The sequence below is a fragment of the Micromys minutus genome (genome assembly GCF_963924665.1).
Source record: "Micromys minutus genome assembly, chromosome: 12".
Classification (NCBI taxonomy): Eukaryota; Metazoa; Chordata; class Mammalia; order Rodentia; family Muridae; genus Micromys; species Micromys minutus.
In genome coordinates this window covers 23,132,877-23,152,882 of record NC_137981.1, presented here as the reverse complement: position 1 = coordinate 23,152,882, position 20,006 = coordinate 23,132,877, and the positions used below count along the sequence as shown (strand labels likewise).

Sequence of the window (20,006 nt, the reverse complement as noted above, 5' to 3'; positions counted from 1 at the left end):
AAAACCCTTCAAATGCTAACTTTGTTATTCTTTTCCCATTATTCCCTACCAAACCTTTAAAAACTCTGGCCATACTGTGCCCTTTTAAGGTTCTTTACCAAAGCACACACTGTACTACTCAATTAGTGAAAATGACACTTAAATGTGGTACTCCCTGAACATTTTTCTCTGAAGCCTTCTCTGTTTCTCTCTAGTTTGCTTCAATGAGAAGGCCCTAGGCAGACTAATAAAATCCCAAATACATCCCACCTGTGAGTTCAAACTGATGAGTACAAACTACACTCAGATTTTCTAAGGTAATATCCAAGTAAGAATCTATTGGCAGCTATGTAAACACCTAAATTCATCAGAAAATAACGGTTGGAAAGTAACAGCAAAAGCTAATTAAAAACAAAATCCCTTTGCAAAATGTTCAAACTATGGATTCCATTATTTTGAAGCGAGGGCTAAATCATTCTAAATACAAAGACCTCAAAGCTTTTGTCCCTTTGTTTTTGATGCAGGTTCTCCCAATATAGTTAAGCCTTGAATCCTCCTACCTCAGCCTCCAATGTGCTGGGATTACAATGTGTGCCACCATGCCAAGCAACCCTTAACTTCCAAAGTACTTTACTGTGCAAATGTTACAGATCAGACAAATTCTAAGATTTATTGTTGGCAATTAAAGGAACGTTTTCAGAAACCAAAGAGCTTTTCGAGTCCCAGCCCAGCCTCATCTTGGACAGACAGCCCGCCAATGCAGATGTCCCTGGGAGCTCAGAAGAGCATCAGGAACCCTTCCCATCCTAAGCGGAAGAGGGAGTCAACTTCTACCCACGTTCTACCTCGGAAAAAGCTGCACAGAGCTCTTCAGGTTCAAGCAGCAGAACTGAACCGGGGTGCACACTTCCATCCCAAGGCCAGACCCGACCCAGTCACATCTGGACAGGTGGCCCACCCACGGACAGGTCCCTGGAAGCTTGGATGAGCAGCAGGAATACTTTCCATCCTAAGCGGAAGGATCCACAGGAGAAACAGGCTCCACAAAAAGACAAGATCATCTATAATCACAAATAACAAGATGGCAAGAAGAAAGTGAAAGAACCTAAGCAATGGAAACCAAGACAACCTGGCAACATCCCAGCTCTCCCACCACAGCAAGTAGTGGACTGCCAAACACACCAGGAAAACAAGACTCAGACTTGAAATCATACTTCATATGATGATGGAGATGTTGGAGAAGCGCATTAATAACTCCCTTAAATAATTACAGGAGAACCAGGAAAAAAAATCACTCAAAGAACTACAGGAAAAAACAACCAAAAAGATAAAGGAATTGAAACCAGAAATAGAAACAATAAAGAAAACACAAAAAGAAACAACCCTGGAGATGGAAAACCAAAAAAAGAAATCAGGAGTCACAGATGGAAGCCTTGCCAACAGACTACAGGAGATGGAAGAGAGAATCTCAGGGGCCGAAGACAACACAGAAAACAGACAAAACAGTCAGAGAAGATGCAAAAACCAAAAAGCTCCTAACCCAAAATGTCCAGAACACAATGAGAAGACCAAACCTAAGGATAATAGGAATAGAAGAGGGCGAAGAATATCAACTAAAAGGCACAGTAAATATCTTCAATAAAATCATAGAAGAAAACTTTCCTGCCCTTAAGAACGAGATGACCATGAACATACAGGAAGCCTGCAGAACTCTAAATAGATTGGACCCGAAAAGAAACTCCTCCCGACACATAATAGTCAAATCACCAAATATTCAAAACAAAGAAAGAATCCTAAAAGCTGGAAGGGAAAAATGACAAGTAACATATAAAGGCAGATCAATCAGAATTACTCCAGACTTCTCAACAGAGACTATGAAAGCTAGAAGATCCTCGACAGACATCATACAGACCCTAAGAGAACATAAATGCCCAGGTTGCTATATACAGCAAAACCCTCAATCACCATAGATGGAGAGAACAAGATATTCCAGGAAAAAACCAAATTTACACAATATCTATACACAAATCCAGCCCTACAAAGGATGATAAATAGAAAAATCCAACACAAGAAACTACACCCAAGGAAAAGCAAAAAAATAATCACGCAAGAAAACCAAAAGAAGAAAAGCACACAAATATAAGTCTACCTCTAACAACAAAAATAAAAGGAAACAAAAATCACTATTCCATAATTTCTCTTATCATCAATGAACTCAATTCCCCAATAAAAAATATAGACTATCAGACTGGATACATAAATAGGATCCAGCAATTTACTGCCTACAGGAAACTCATCTCAGAGACAAAGACAGATACTACCTCAGAGTAAAAGGCTTAGAAAAATCCTTCCATGCAAATGGACTCAGGAAAGAAGCTGGAGTAGCGATTCTAATATCAAATAAAATAGATTTTCAACCAAAAGTCATCAAAAAAGGAAGGACACTTTTTACTGATCACAGGAAAAATCAATCAAGATGAACTCTTAATTTTGAACATCTATGCTCCAAATACAAAGTCACCCACATTTATAAGAAAATTCCTACTAAAGTTCAAAGCATATATTACACCACACTAATAGTGGGAGACTTCAACACCCCACTCATCGATGGACAGATTATGGAGACAGAAACTGAACAGAGACACAGTGAAACTAGTAGAGGTTATGAACCAACTGGAATTAAGAGACATCTACAGGACATTCATCCAAAAACAAAAGAATACACCTTCTCAGCACCTCATGGCACCTCCTCCAAAATTTACCATATAGTCGATCACAAAACAGGCCTCAACAGATACAAGAAGATTGAAATACTCCCGTGCATCCTATCAGATCACCTTGGACTAAGGTTGCTCTTTAATAAAAGCAAAAACAACAAAAAGCCCACAAACACATGGAAGCTGAACAATGCTATGCTCAATGATAGCTTAGTCAAGGAAGAAATAATGAAACAAATTAAGGATTTTTTTAGAATTCATCAGAAATGACACCACTACATACCCAAACTTATGGGATGCAATGAAAGCAGCACTGAGAGGAAAATTCATAGCTCTGAGTGTCTTCAAAAATAAACTGGGGAGAGCATATACTAGTAGCTTGACAACACAGCTGAAAGCTCTAGAACAAAAAGAAGCAGCTATACCCAAGAGGAGTAAATGGCAGGAAATAAACAAACTCAGAGCAGAAATCAACCAAACAGAGACAAAAAGAACCATACTAAGAATCAACAAAACCAAAAGCTGGTTTTTTGAGAAAAACAACAAGATTGATAAGCTCTTAGTCAGATTGCCAAAAGGGCAAAGAAGGAATATCCAAATTAACAAAATCAGAAATAAAAGGAGAGACATAGCAACAGAAACTGAGTAAATTCAAGAAACCATCAGGTTCTATTACAAAAGCCTATACTCAACAAAACTGGAAAATCTGGAGGAAATGGATACATTTCTAGACAGACACCAGATATCAAAGTTAAATGAGGATCAGATAAACCATCTAAACAGTCCCATAACACCTAAAGAAATAGAAGCAGTCATCAAAAGCCTCCCAACCAAAAAAAGCCTAGGACCAGATGGGTTCAGTGGAGAATTCTACCACACTTTTGGAGTATAATACCTATACTCTCCAAACTATTCCACAAAATAGAGACAAAGGAACACTACCCAACTCGTTCTTAGAAGCCACAATTACTCTCATACCTAAACCACACAAAGACACTACAAAGAAAGAGAACTTCAGACCGATTTCTTTCATGAACATCAATGCAAAAATACTCAATTAAACTCTTGCAAACCAAATCCAAGAACACATCAAAACAATCATCCACCATGACCAAGTAGGCTTTATCCCAGGGATACAAGGATGGTTCAACATATGGGGATCCATCAACGTAATCCACCATATAAACAAACTCAAAGAAAAAAAAAAAAAAAAAAACACATGATCCTCTGAGAAAGCATTTGACAAAATTCAACACCTCTTCATGATAAAAGTCTTGAAAAGATCAGGAATCCAAGGCCCATACCTAAACATAGTAAAAGCAATACACAGCAGACCAGTAGCCAACATCAAACTAAATGGAGAGCAACTTGAAGCAATCCCATTAAAATCAGGGACTAGACAAGGCTGCCCACTGCCCCCCTACCTATTCAATATAGTACTGGAAGTCCTGGCCAAAGCAATTAGACAACAAAAAGAAATCAAAGGGATTCACACTGGAAAGGAAGAAGTCAAAATATCACTATTTGCAGATAATATGATAGTATACTTGTGACCTCAAAAGTGTCACCAGAGAACTTTTACAACTAATAAACAACTTCAGCAAAGTAGCTAGCTATAAAATCAACACAAACAAATCAGTAGCCTTCCTCCACTCAAAGGATAAACAGGCTGAGAAAAAAATTAGAGAATCGACACCCTTCACAAAGGTCACAAAGAATATAAAATATCTTAGTGTGAACCTAACCAAGCAAATGAAGGATCTATATGACAACAACTTCAAGATGCTGAAGAAGGAAATTGAAGAAGACCTCAAAAGATGGAAAGATCTCCCATGCTCATGGATTGGCAAAATCAACATTGTAAAAATGGACATCTTGCCAAAAGTAATCTACAGATTCAATGCAATCCCCATCAAATTCCAACTCAATTCTTCATAGAGTTGGAAAAAAGCAATTTGCAAATTCATCTGGAATAACAAAAAACCTAAAATATCAAAATTTATTCTCAAGAATAAAAACACTTCTGGGGGAATCACCTTCCCTGATCTTAAGCTATATTACAAAGCAATTGTGATAAGGAAAAAACACTGCATGGTATTGGTACAGAGATAGGCAGGTAGATCAATAGAACAAAATTGAGGACCCAGAAATGAACCCACACACCTATGGTCACTTGATCTTTGACAAAGGAGCTAAAAACATTCAATGGAAAAAGGACAGCCTCTTCAACAAATGGTATTGGTTCAAATGGCAGTCAACATGCAGAGGAATTCAAATTGATCCTTTACTATCTCCTTGTACAAAGCTCAAGTGCAAGTGGATCAAAGATCTCCACATAAAACCCGGTACACTGAAACTATTCAAAGAGAAAGTGGGGAAGAGTTTAGAACACATAGGCACAGGGGAAAGTTTCCTGAACAGAACACCAATGGCTTATGCTCTAAGATCAACAAAGGATAAATAGGACCAAGGCTAAGGACACTGTTAAGAAGACAAAACGGCAGCCTTCAGATTGGGAATGGATCTTTACCAATTCTATATCTGATAGACCGCTAGTATCCAATATATACAAAGAACTCAGAAAGCTAGACTATAGAGAATTAAATAATCCTATTAAAAAATGGGTACAGAGCTAAACAAAGAATTCTCAGGTGAGGAACATCGAATGGCTAAGAAGCACCTAAAGAAATGCTCAACATCCCTAATCATCAGGGAAATGCAAATCAAAACAACCCTGAGATTCTACCTCACACCAGTTAGAATGGCTAAATCAAAAACTCAGGTGACAGCAGATGCTAGTGAGGATGTGGAGAAAGAGGAACACTCCTCCACTGTTGGTGGGGTTGTAAGCTGGTACAACCACTCTGGAAATCAATATGGTGGTTCCTCAGACAATTGAAACATAGTACTACCTGAAAACTAAGCCACTCCACTCCTTGGCATATACCTCAAAGATGCTCCAACATATAACAAGGACACATGCTCCACCATGTTTATAGCAGCCTTATTTATAATAGCCAGAAGCTGGAAAGAACCTAGATGTCCTTCAACAAAGGAATGGATACAGAAAATGTGGTGCATTTACACAATGAAGTACTACTCAGCTATTAGAAACAACAACTTCATGACATTTGTAGGCAAATGGATGGAACTAGAGACTATCACCCTGAGTGAGGTAACCCAGTCACAAAAGAACACACATGGTATGCACTAAAGCTTGGAATACCCAATACCCAAGAAACAATTCACAGACATTATGAAGCCCAAAAAGAAAGAAGGCAAAAATGGGGATGAATCAGTCCTTCTTAGAAAAGAGAACAAAACTCTCATGGGAGGAAACGCTAGGCCAAATAGAGGAACAGGGATTGAAGAAAAGATCACTCATAAGCCGCCTCACCTGGAGATCCACCACATATGCAATCACCAAATCCAAGCACTATAACTGATCCCAAAAAGTACTCAGAGACCATGCTAGAGTCACACTGATACACCTAAGTATGTTTGCAGCTAACCATCGGTCTGAACTCAGTGATGCCAATGAGGATGCTAAAGAAAGGACCTAAGGAGCTGAAAGGGGTTGCAACCTCATGGGAAGAACAACAACCAAACCCTCCAAAACTCCCATGGAGTAAAGCAGCAACCTCTGTGTGCATTTTGAGAGACCTATTGATCCAGTTGTGTATGTAGCTGAAGATAGCAGTGTCTGGCATTAATGTGAGAAGAGGCTTTTGTTCCAGAGAGGGCACATTGTACCAATGCAAGGGAATGACAAGGCAATGGGGTGGAGAGGTGGATCAGAAGGGAGTACACCTTTGTGAAAGCAACTGGAGAAAGAGGGGAGATGGGAGCAGGGTGGGGTAAAGAGACAACATCTTAAATGTAAATACAGAGTATCTAATAAAAAATATTTTCTTAAAAAAAAAGAGCTTTTCTATTAACTGCACGCCCAGGTTCCAAGAGGACTAATTCTAACACTTCGGAAACATCCTTAAGGTTGATGTGGAGCTACAATAATATTACAACCTATTGTGTAGCTTCAGGAACATGCAGCAATCGTATAAGTAGGTTTTCCTGGTTACTGACTGACAGCCAAGCAGCTTCTCTTCAAAGTACTACTCAAGAATTAGCTGAAAATTCTGCACACTAAAGCTCACGTTCTGTCTACTGTCACAATCTTCCTACAGTTGAGGCACTGAGAGCCATTAGGGTACTAAAAGCCAAGTTGTTACTTACAAACTTCTAATATATTTTTCCATCTTACCACAAAAATAGCTTGCTGGGGCTGGAGAGATGACTTAGTAATTAAGAGCAGTTACGGTTTCTACAGTGGACCCAAGTTCACTATTGAAGAACACACATCAGGCAGTTCACAGCCTTCCCCAACTCCAGCTCCAAGGGTCTAATGCCCTCTGCCCTCTTAGAGCACCTGTGCATACACAGTACACATAAACTCATTCAGGCACATAAATAAACACATGAAGTTAAAAATAAATGAATGTTTGTAATCTGTTAAGATTGTTTCCAAAAATTTGCATGCTTTTTTCCCTAAATGAATGTATGTAATCCTGTTAAGATTGTTTCCAAAAATTCACATGCTTTTTTCTAGTAATCTTAGGAAATAATATTTCCTGAGATAAAGTTTCCAGGAAAAAGAAAAAAATACAACTATACATCTAGTGGGGATATTGGGAAAGTAACCTTTAGTAGACAGAGAAGAATTAGCCTATGGTTCAAGTACTATTCTAGGGAGGTCAACACAAAAATACTATGCTTTTGGTGTTCTTCTATAACCACTACGTGTTTCATGAACACAAATTATATAGAAAATCAGAGACTAAGCGGAGTTCCTCTGAAGCGGCATTTTATAGTAGTCTAGTCTGACAGATAGTCCAAGGAAATGTAAAGAGCATATCCATTAACACTTGACAGCTAATGTCAAACAAGAGACAACAGAACAGAAGCCAGGGAGTGACTGAGCAACTGCGTTGGCCTTAACCAAGCAAGAGAACTGAGAAAACTCAAAGCAAGTGAAAGCAAATGAAGAGAAAGAGGAGGAGAATGGATGACTCCTCTGAAGACAAGGGATAAGAGAATATCAAGAGCCACTATAGGTTAAGAAAGCAAAGGTAAGACTGTTGGGGAGAGGGTGTCAAACAAAAATGGCAGAAAAAGGAATGTGGCATGCATTTGGGGAAAAAAATGTAAAAGCTTTACTGGTTAGAAGATTTATAACACAGAGCACAGAGGCATCTGAGTTAAAGACTTTGACTCCCAGGTTTTGATGTTTGGGGACTTTACAAACAGAAGGAAGAAGGAATATAGCTCCCCCCCCCCAAAAAAAAAAATGCTCTGAAGATAAGGTATTTTAAAACTTGGATGACTAGATAGTTAAGACCAAAGCTATAAAAGCAGGACTTAAAATCATATAAAAATAGTAAAAAAGATCTAAACTCTCATTTCATGAAGATGATAGAGGACTTTAAGAAGGACATAAATAACTCCCTTAAAGAAATACAGGAGAACATAATCAAACAGGTGAAGGAATTGAACAAAACTGTCTGGGATCTAAAAATGGAAATAGAATCACTAAAGAAAACTCAAAGGGAGACAGGCATGGAGATGGAAAACCTGGGAAAGAGAAGAGGAGACACAGATGCAAACATCACTAACAGAATAAAAGAGATAGAAGAGAGAATCTCAGTGGCAGAAGATAGAATAGAAAACATTGACACATTGATCAAAGAAAAGACAGAAAGCAAAAAGCTCCTATCTCAAAACATTCAGGAAATCCAAGACACAATGAAAAGACTGAACCTGAGGATAATAGGTAGAGAGTGAAGATTCCCAACTCAAAGGGCTAGCAAACATTTCAACAAAATTACAGAAGAAAACTTTCCTAACCTAAATAACAAAATGCCCATAAATATACTAGAAAGCTACGGAACACCAAACAAGAAATTCCTCTGGTCACATAATAATTAAAACACGAAATGCACAGAACAGTAACATATTAAGGCAGACCTATCAGAAACATACCAGACTTTAAGAGAGACTCAAAAAACCAGAAGAGCCTGGACAGATGCCTGTGTATAAAAAAAACTACAATTTTGAAATGATGATAATTCATCAACCCTCCATTAGGAAATATTAAAAGGGCTGTGTTTTCTACCCATCTCTCAGCTAGTCACTATATCTGGAAAAAATAGAAAGAAAAGAAGGAAATAGGAAATACACATGGGCATATGTTATAGTTTAGATGCAAAATGTCCCTCACAGGACATATTTGATCATTTGGTCCTTCTTGTGCTGCTATCTTGAAAGACTGTGGAACCTTTTGAAGATGGCATCTAAAGTGGGCCTTGAAATCTTCTCAAGATGGCCCAGCTGATCTTCTAACCCAAGTCTATTTCCTGAATGACATAATGATGTAATGTCCCCAGCAGCCTCACACTTGGTTGGGATGTCTTTCCCACCATAATTTAACTGTACCTTTTCAATCCATGAGCCATGTTCTGTCAGGTAGTCTATTACAGCAGAGAGAAAAGTAATGCTGCTTCGTTCCTCAGCCCTTTGGCTAAGAGGGAGAGTAATGACAGAGATAGAGTACTTAAACTAATTCATATGTGCCCCAAAGAAACAGCCCTTGCACTTTTCCCCTTTTTTTGGATCACCCCATTAACTATATATAGTTTAAGTGTATATGCAAATATAGTATAAAATACCTGTATTTTAAAATATCAACTGCTTGATTCCACATGCCTCAAATGCTACTTTTCCAAGTTCACTGATTAACAAGCTCCTTGAAAACACTATCTATCCACTGTCTCTGATTCGTCTCGGCCAATTCTCTCCATGTAATCCAAATCAAATTTTACCTCCACCTCTTCCCCAGAAACCTAACCGTTAAACCTAACAATGAACAATTAGGCCCCAATCTAACATAATTGATCACTCTCTCCTCCCTTATAAAACATTTCATTTAAAGTCAAGGACGCCACTCTCCTTCATTTGTTTTTGTAATCTTGGGAGAGAGACAGAGACAGAGACAGAGACAGAGAGAGAGAGAGAGAGAGAGAGAGAGAGAGAGAGAGAGAGAATATATCTGTCTGTCTCTATTTCTCAGTATTCTTAATATCTGAAGAAATATCTCTGAATTTCTCCAGCCATACTCACTCCCAACTCGATTCCCCAGTTCTCTGAGCATTAAATGCTATCTGACAATCACTGGAAATTTGTATCTTTAGCCTAGACTCTACCATGAATTGCAGACTCAACACCATATACCTAAAGTGTCTTCACAGCTAACTAAGCATATCCAAAATTAAGACATTAGTTATATTCCCCTAAAGCCCTGCTTCTTATGCAGTCTTAGCTATTAGTATCAACTCAGAGTTTTCAGGCCAGATCCAATACATCATCAAATCGTCTCTGTATTCAAAATGTATGCAGAATTTGCAATATTTCTCCCAACTCCTGTCTAAAATCAACGTCATCACTAACCAGATCACTGTTTGCAGCTGGCAAAATGGTCTCATTCTTCCCTAATGCTGATATTCTCTACTTAGCAGCAAAAAAAAAAAAAAAAAAATCATTTTTAAAAAATCAAAGTCAAGGATGTCACTCAGAGGGTGAGACCTTGATTTGCAACTGGGAGGGCCTAAATTTAAACTCCAGCAAAATACACAAGCAAACAAAGTTGAAATTCTACATTGTCTTTGCACTTTTAGAGTCTAGACAACCAGAGATGGTCTGACTCCCTTTACCTAATCCACCAAGCAAACACCATTTTCTTCCAATCATTCCCGCCAATGCCTCACTGACATACCCATCACTCTAAGAGACCAAGCATAGGCAGCACAGGTACCCTGTCTCATAGTTTTCAAATGTTTCTCTCCACTAAGGGGTGAGAAGGTGGCTCAGACAATAAAGCACCTAGTGTTTGAGCATGAGAACCTGAATTCAGATCCACATCACCCACATAAAAAGTTAGGCATAGTAACATACATCTGTAATACTAGTGCTGGGCAGTTGGAAACAGGAGGATCCCTGGAGCGAGTTGGCCAACTAGTCTTGCTCAACCAATGAGTTTCAGGTTCAGTGAGAGACCCTGCCTCAAAAACAAGGTGGAAATCAACTAAGGAATATACTTAACACCCAACTCTGGCCTCTACACACAAATATGCACAAAAACACGTGCAAATAAGTGCACATGCCATAACACACTAAAAACTGTTCATTATACAGAGCATCCTCTTTTCCTGAGTCTGCAGAGACTTTGGCTTGCCTAACCATCTTGTATAGAACAACAGCTCCACACCCATGTTCTTCCCACCTCATTCTGCTTCCTGAACTGAGCTGTAACAGTTGAGATACTACATAGATTTGTTTTTGTATTTTCTTATTGTATGTAAGCTCCAAAAAGCCATATAAATTGGTTAGTTCACTGTACTACATATACCAAGCACGTGCTCACCCACCTTAAGTGGACTGAAATCCATACAGACTCGGTCTGTTCTTAAAGCAAAGACTGAAGACATCAGCAATGTAGAAGCTCTCAAATCCCAGAGAAACACAGACTGCAAGATAGGCCAGGCAGTCAAGTACCGAACTCTAGCTCATGCCAAAAATAAAGGTTGACAAGTCTAGACTACGATGAAACAGAAAGTGGGGAGGGGAAAAAAATAGACTTTCTGCCTCTCCATCCCTTAAAAAGAAATACCACCTGATTGTTTCCTGTAAGCTGCTCTACCAACAACTCTGTCCAAAATAACACCAACCCCATTCTACATACTTAACGGGCTGTTATGAATAGTTTCTGCCTTTCTCAGCTGTGGTCTTCCGAGAAAAATGTAACTCTCAACCTTAACACTGGCTGCCAAAACATAATGGTCTGAGAAAGCTCTCAAATTTCCACAAAGCACTCAGGCTGCAACCAAATATCATTAATATGATGACGAGAACTAGTCAAAGAACCTTTTGAAGCCTGACTCTTCGTTGTCCCTAGTGTAAACTACCAACTCACTCATCAGAGATCATATCTTAGTGTGGGGAGTGGGAAGGCAGGCAACCCAAAACCATAGGATTAGAGATTGTTACTTCAGCATTTGAAAGGGTGGAGAATACTGAGAAATGGCAAACATCTAGTAGCACATGAGATGTTGCCTGGCCTCTTCAATACCCAACATAAAAACAGAAACTATGGACCACCAAGTTTCTGCTTCACCAAGCAAAAAGCAGAGGCAAGGAGATCACTCTGAGTCCCAGGTCAGCCAGGGCTACATAGTAAAACCTCAACTCACAAAAACAAAAGAAGTTGGGACTGAACAAGTAAATTTAAAAACAATCTCATACACATGTTATATGCTCATACAAAGGAAACAGATTCTTGATTATTTGTAATAATCAGTCCCATTTTAAAGCCAAAAATCCTCAAAAATGGTCCACTCATATTCAAACTAAGCTACCAATCTAAGAAAAGAAAAAAAAAAAAAGCTCTTATTGATGTAGCCTTTAAGAATCCTCTATATCTCCTCATAACTCAAGGCCTCCACTTAAACAACCAGAAATCTCTAAAACCAAAGATTCACTCTGAGACATGAAATCAGCTAACTCACTAGACAAGAGCTAAACCCAAAGACTACACATAATATTTTCTGACCATTAATATACTCAAAAAGAAAGAAACATTCTAATTGGCTGGTCTCTGAGGCTGAGTGACACCCTGGCATCGGCAGACTAGCAACCAGAAGTTACAAACCAAAAGAGACAGGAAGTTACTGAATGCTGAGAAAATATGGGGGTAGGAGGGTTGTCAGTACCAACAGAAACTGTCGCATGAGGACACATCAACCAGAACTATAGCCTGAAATGGCATTCTAACCGCAGAGTGTGCTTATATGTCCTTGGGCTCTCTCAATATAGTGCCCTCAAATCTCTTGTGGCTATCATATCCCAGGGCTTGCTGTCTTGGTCACTCCTTTGAACTGGGCAATTTCTTATTTCCCAGAAGTCTCTTGCCTTCCTCCAGTGCCATGTTATCCAGTACTCACTCATTCTTTGTACTCAGCCCTATCACTGACAAGCACACAACTGAATCGGGATTAGATGTGCCACAAAATTAAATACATCACAGAGCAATAGAAAAAAAGAATATATATATATATATATATATATATATATATATATATATATATATATATATATACACACACATATATATACATACATACATACATACATACATACATATAAACATATATACCTATGTTCCAATCTCAGTTCTTTCCAAATTGCCTGTTCACGTTCTCATCCTCTTACTAAGGGTTACTCAGTCATTTATCTTTCAAGAACTATGCTCAATCTCCATTTCCTTCTCAGAGTCTAGACTTAATTTCACATGATCTATTTCTACTGCCTCTTATAAGAAATACAGTTTAATGTATTTCTACATTGTTACATCAGCCATCTCCCCAAGAGATATAATACAGTATTTTTAAAACCAACAATCCTCAAAGATGACCCTCCATATTCAAACTAAGCTATTAAACAACACAAAAAGGTAAAGAGATTTTCATCAGGAACTGTTGGTTTGGTTTTAAAGACATATCTTTCAAATGCCTAGAAGAAGTCCAATCTTTAGCATAGCAATAAGATAACACATATTTGGAATAGTGCCTTTTAAAGTGAAGGCAGACCAGGTCCTATCCCATGGCTTGCTAGAAACACCTACTTCATCTTCAGTAGATCCCTTTACATCTCATCCATTAAATGATGCTACAAAAGGCCCACTTTCTAGGCTGTAGTAGATCCAAACCATGGCACACCTGGTGTGAGTGTAGTACGTCTGATAACTATCGTTCGAGGCTCTCTTATCTGTCTAGAATACAGCAAAGATAAAAGAAAAAAGAAAAAAAGCAGATAACAAGGTTTTGTTTTGTAGTTTTTAAAAGTGATTTAAGTTAAATTAGAAATAACTTTGTGGTCAACCCTGAACAAGCAAAAACTTTAACAAACTCTTTGATTTGTCTAAAATGTAAGACAATTTTAATATATAATAGATTTATTGTTACTTTAAGCATTCAAAATAAATGTATACCTTGATAAATATCAAAAATTACAAATCATATAAGCAAAAGCCCGTTAAGGAATTCAAGAATAAAAGTGCAATGGTGGTTCTAAATCTGAACAGTCTGAGAACCATATTGCTAAATATTCGAAGTAATACTTTTGCACAGAATTTATCTTTCAAAAGTAAGCATCAACCAGAAATATAGCTCATGCTTACAATCCCTCCTCAAGGGGGTCTCAGATAAGAGGATGGCTCTAGAAGATAAATAAAGTGCATGCTTCAAATGGTAAGGTACCATCATACTCAGAACAAAATTACAAAGTATTTTTAAAAGTCAACTGTTCTAGTAAAATTTTAAAAAGCAACTACGTGTTCAGTACTAAAAAAATAAAAATAAAAATAATAATAATAATAATAATAATAATAATCAGTTAGGCCTATAATTCATAGAAGGTAGAATAGGAAAGACCAGGATTCAAAGTCAGACAGGGTTTCAGGAATCTCTATCTCAATAAATAAATATAAAGAATAACAAATAAAATATTTGGAGTGCTAATGCTAATAAAAATTAGTAAAAATATTTCAGTGACTTCCTGGGTAAACAACAACCCATTCACAGAGATAAAACCTGCAAGTGCTTTTTAACTCTTATCCTCCTTGTTGAAAAGACCAACTCAAAACAAAAGGCAATAAAAGTATGACAAATTATTCAACTAAAATTCTGCTGAAAGAAGTGCAGATCTTTCTAAAGTAAATCCAGCAAGAGCTTTTGAAACTGATAGAAACTGCCATACCCTCTGATGCTATAATTCCTCCCAAGGGCTTTTACCCTTCAGGAAAAAAACATAGCCATATGTGAACTGCAGAATCCTGACGGGACACAGAGTGGAATTTGAATAAGGCCATTCAAGACACCTAAATATACTAACTGCACTACTTACAAACAATAACCAATTTCATGTCCCCTTAGAAAGAAGTAACTATTTTCTATAACACTGTGTAAGTAACCCAACTGTATAAAAACTAGCAAAAACAAAACCCATCAAATATAAAGGCCCAGATTAAAGGTTATATTTACACACCAATCAGTGGTCTAAAATTATTTGGAATAGTTTATTTTGGTTTTATTTCTTGTATAAACAAAGCATCTTTTGGAACTAGTAATTGCTAAGCCCCTAGTTGAAAAGTGATATGCTAGACACACAAATCTATAGTCATCAACTTCTGTCCCTAAAAAGCTATCACAGAAGTAATCAAAGCAGTTCTTCTCACAACAGGCAAACCATATTTGTAAATCTAGCCATGCTAGTAACCAGCTGTAACGCAGTTATACCACAATCTCACTTTACCACCAGAAGGAACTGCGCAGGATCTCCATATGGTGACCAGAGGCTCCAAACACCAAAGCATAAGCAAGCTCCAGTCCAGTGGAGTGGTAAAGGCTCAGTTTCTCCCACTTTCCCAAATGAGGTATCAAGTTTCCCAGCCACTCAAGGGCTTTAGGTCCCTAGGAGTGGCAGCTCGGGAGGAGGAAAGCACAAATGGACTGCTGTCTGGAACACTGAGAATCAAGCAAACATGAGGACAGGAACTGTAACATGGAGCTTAGATGGAGACAGAGGCAAGCTACTTGCTTTTTCAGTCTTTAGTTGTTTAAAGCTATTTTAGCATTGAACCAAATGATCTGCTAATTTTTTATAATTTAATATCTACCAATTTTATACCTTTTAATACTACCCTTTTATAATAAATATCCATTTCTCTCATACCGCACCACGATGGTAAACTCTTTATTGGAAATCAGATGCTAAGCACTGATGGCTGGTTTCTGTAAGCCTAACAATTAGAAGGGTGAGGAGGGGCTGCAGAGATTTGAGCTCAGCCTGAGCTGAACAATCCCTTGAGTTCTGGGCTAGCCTGGGTTACAGTGAAACTATTTCTAAAGAAAAAAAAAGTAGGTTAAGGTGCTTGTTTGTCATGAAGCCTGACAGCTCTATCCCAGCACCCACATGCTGGAAAAAGGGAACCCACTCCCACAACTGACCTACTTACATACGTCATAATACACACACTGTCATATCACAGAAGCATGATCATGTGAGAACACACACCCACAAAACAGAGAAATGTAATGTTTTTAAAAAATATGTATTTAGAATCAGGATAGAGGGGAGTAAAAGTGAACTACAAAGATGGCCAAAGGGCACCTATGTTCCCAGATCTGTCCCTTTCTAGCTAGAACTGTGGGCAAACCCCTGCACCTCAAAATAAAGTGCTAGACCAACCCTTAATTACTATGGCCTTCATTCTCCATCTGAAAGTACAATGACTGTTTTCCCATCATAGCCAAATGTCATTTCTAAGCAGTAACAGTTTTTACTTCATCTTTAAACAAGTTAAAGTAGTAATGTTGGAGCTGGAGACATGGCTCAGCAGTTAATAGCAATGGCTGCTCTTTCAAAGGACCCCAGTTCAATTCCCAGCAACCATGTGTCAATTACAATTGTTTGTAACTCCAGGTCCCAGAGATCTGACACCCACACACAGACAGAAAAGCAGGCAAAACACCAATACATAATTTTTTCCTAAAAATTATTTTTTAAAATACTGATTTTTTTTTTTTTTTGTAAATTTTCTGGTGCTAAAAGACAGCCCAAATATATTTAGCTTATCCTAAATCTGCATTGAAGCCTGGACCCTTTCTTCAAAATGCATTGAGTAAATAGATTTTACCCGTATGTGCTATAGCAGTGAACTTAAAAAGAAGCTCAAAAGCCTGAGGGAGACACATATCAGCAAACCATTAACTCCTAATTGACGAAGTGCTCAGTGCAGCATGGTATGGTGCTACTGGATCGGTGACAACAAGAGATGAGATGTCCAGACAGGACTCAAGCTCAGTACTGTGGCAGGAATGCAAGATGTTTACTAGGAAGATAACTCTGGAGTCAGGAAACAAAGGAGAATGCCATCTTCTGTAAATTGCAAACAGTTCCATGGAGACGACATGTGTAACCATAGATGAATTGTGAATGCACACAAACACCAGAAATTGGAAAAGACTGAAGGAATTCTAACCTTGATACTAAAATTCTCTATTTCCCCCACAGTAAAAGCAATATGGCAACAAGCAAAAAATTCTACCTGAAGGAAGGTAAAATAAAAAAGTTCCTGCTCTCAGGATGTCGTCTAGCTTTCTTGTTGTGGCATATTAAAGAAACAGGACAAATTACACGTTAAGGGTTGTAAGTATTTTTAACCTAGAGATTGAGGTCAGTGTTGTTGAGAACAAGGAAGAAAACCACCATATAAGAGAAGAGCAATGCGCTGTAACAAATTAAGAGACACAAACACTAATAAAGTCTGGAAAGAAGACTGACTTCATCCATGCAAACCATTCATCAATGTTTACATCCTTACCAATTATAGATTATACATTATAATGCATACTTTATACTTATCCTTCACATTAGATTTGATTCAATCTTAATCTAAATGACACTTTAATCGAATATCTAAATACATATATCCCATTAATACTTAATGTTCTTGACCAAAAAAAAAAAAAAAAAAAAATGCTTTTTCAAATGGCTACTCTGAAAAAAATGTAATGCTCATTCTTATTCATAACCATCCTCCCCACCCTCTCAGGTTTTTTGTTTGTTTTTGTTTTTAAGGCAAGGTCTAAGTAGTTTTTGCTATTCTGGAGCTTGCTAAGTAGACTAGACTAGCCTGGAACTCAGAAATCCACCTGCCTCTGCTTCCTGAATGCCAGGATAAAGGCGTGAGCCACCACACCTGGTTTCTCTCTACTTAAGTGAAACAGACATTCCAATCTTGGACAGCAAAGAGTCTGTGCACTAGTAATTTCCATTGCTAAGGCCTGCTTTATGATAAGCAAACCTAATTGGCTAGGTAGTCAGCAAAGATGAATTTGCAATTATTGAAATTCAAACTCAGGCTTTATCAACAACGACCACCTCAAATGATTACCCCCTTCTTTTACTTTGTCAAGAAAGTGGGTACATTTTAAAACTGTATAAAAATAGATGTCCAAAAGAGGGAAAAGAGGGGCGGCGGGGGTGGGGGGGAGCACCTGAACCTACAGATACGGTGAAATCCACCAAAGTTCTCAAGATGTATTTTAGGGCGTGTCTTTGTTTTGACTCAGTGATTTAAAAAAAAAAAAAAAAAAAAAAAAAAAAAAAAAAAAAAAAAACCCTACTCATTCTGGGCTCTCAGGTAGTTTCCCTTACCAACGCGAGCATCCAGGCTTTGAAATCCCAGGGCATCTCAGCCTCGCCCTGATTTTCCCCGTGCAGGAAGGTTGCAGCCCGGGTGTCCCGCGGCCCCTTCCCGTCACAGTACCACCAAGCAGGGGCATCCGGCCTGCCCGCTGCACCGCAGGCGGCTGGGAGAGGGGGCGGGGGTTCCAGGGGTCCTCCCAGAGCGCTGACGGCCAAGGACACCGGGCCCTCAGTCGGCCGGCGCTGCGCCCCGGAGCCCGGCAGCCTCGGACTCTCCGAGACCCCGGCCCTGACCCCCGGCTCTCACCGTGCGGAGGTCGCGCTGCCTCCTCGGCTGCGGCCCGGCTGCGGGTCGTCCAGCGACCTGCCCGCCCGAAGATGGGAGAGAGGCAAGGGACAGTCTGGTCACATCCCCGTCCGCCCAGCCGCCTGCCCCGCAGCTGCCAGCATCGCCTCCACGGCCTGCGGGAGCGCCGGACTTCACAGACGCCGCGCCCCCTCCCTTGGCCGGCACCCTCCTGGACTCCGCCCTCCAGGGCCCGCGAACTACGCGTGCGTAGCCCCGCCTCCCGGACAGTCCTTGCGCAGGCGCGAGTCTCACTGGGCTGGGCCCCGCCTCCGGGCCCGCCCCACCCTCGCGCCAGCCTTTCCCAGGCTCCGCCCTGGTCCACTGACCTTGCCTCTTTGCCCCCTGACTCAGGTCTTTTCTAGCATGAACCTTTCACCCCAGTCTCTGGGCCCACCATCTCTAAATGGCCCTCTGGATTCAGCTGTGCTGCTTGACAACGACCAAACCTGTCAGCTCCCGCTCCAGACTAATAGGAGTGATCTGAACCCTGGAGCAAGCATGACTTCACACCCTCCTCTATGTTTTGTTTTGGCCTGTCTGTGGCTATACCTCAGCCATGCATACTGAATCTGAGCAGAGATTGCAATAAAACGCTGAGAGCGGAGAACTGAAGCTATCTTATGGTGCTATGAATCTCTATCCCATTCTAAAAGCCATACTTCCCTCGTGCCTAGATGTTCAGACAAGTCGTTGAGAGTCGTCATGCAAGCCTGCTATCCGGCTGTCTATTAAAAGCATTGAAGGTGATATTTATCTGACCCTAGACTGCCTGTTCTCCTCACTAACCCCAACAGCTCAAATGGAATTAATAACATTGAAAGAGAACTTGGAAAGCCACCACCTCTTCTCCAGACCACTAACAGCATTACCCCGTGGCAGGGGAGCATTATACTCCAAATAATTTTTTTTAATTAGGTATTTCATCCTGGAGACATGAAAATAATAGTGAAGGCATGGCGCCATCCAAAGAAGGAGCTTGCCTCCCAGGATTCGCAGCTCTGACAACTTCTCAGACCACTTTGCAAGATAGACTTGAGTGAGCTGAAACGATGCTAGGTCCGCAATATCACACCTTAACCAGGCAGACGTACTCAGTTTATGACTATCTCTAGCTCTCTATTTAAATTTAAACCTCTTGCCCATACTCCTGAAGGTGGACTTGGTGGCAACTGGATGGACCCCTTTGCTTCCTCCAATTCCCTTTGTGGCCATATTGAAAAAAATCTCCTTTCTATGTGTTTCATTATTACTAGTCTCTTTAATTGGCCAATAGAATAATGATAGGGAGACTTGATTTTGTGGGTGATGATATGTATGGTTAAAACGTTGGGAAAGAATAGGGCTACATGCAGTACGTTTCTTTGTAGATTAAGTAAATCATTAGGAGAGCAAACATAAGCCCTAGACCTCCGAAATCCAGACTGAAGCACAACACTCGTGACTTCATGCTACAATCAAAAATCAGTTGAGAAATGGGAAAGAAGTGGCTCTCCACAGCTTGTCCTTGGGAGCTAAGCAAGAGTCAACAGTTCCAACAGGCTCTATAAAGACTCTGAGAGGGGGCAGGGTGATCTTTTAGTTCTCCAAACCGGGAAGAGCTTTGCTTCTCTGAACCACTTGACTGTTGTCTTGTGACACCCTGAGTA

General features: G+C 39.6%; 1 protein-coding gene across 5 annotated transcripts in view; it reads right to left on the bottom strand.

Annotated features, from left to right (window-relative positions):
- The window catches only part of CCSER2 (coiled-coil serine rich protein 2), a 103,511-nt gene extending 85,030 nt beyond the window's left edge, over positions 1–18,481 (bottom strand). For 4 of the 5 annotated variants that reach the window (XM_080926269.1, XM_080926271.1, XM_080926267.1 and 1 more), the window contains exon 1: positions 18,319–18,481. The gene's annotated coding sequence lies outside the window, so the exon portion shown is untranslated. Of the gene's footprint in view, positions 1–18,020; positions 18,125–18,318 lie in introns of those variants that run through there. The other variant, XM_080926268.1, reaches the window with a different exon arrangement.
- Between the last annotated feature and the right edge of the window lie 1,525 nt (positions 18,482–20,006).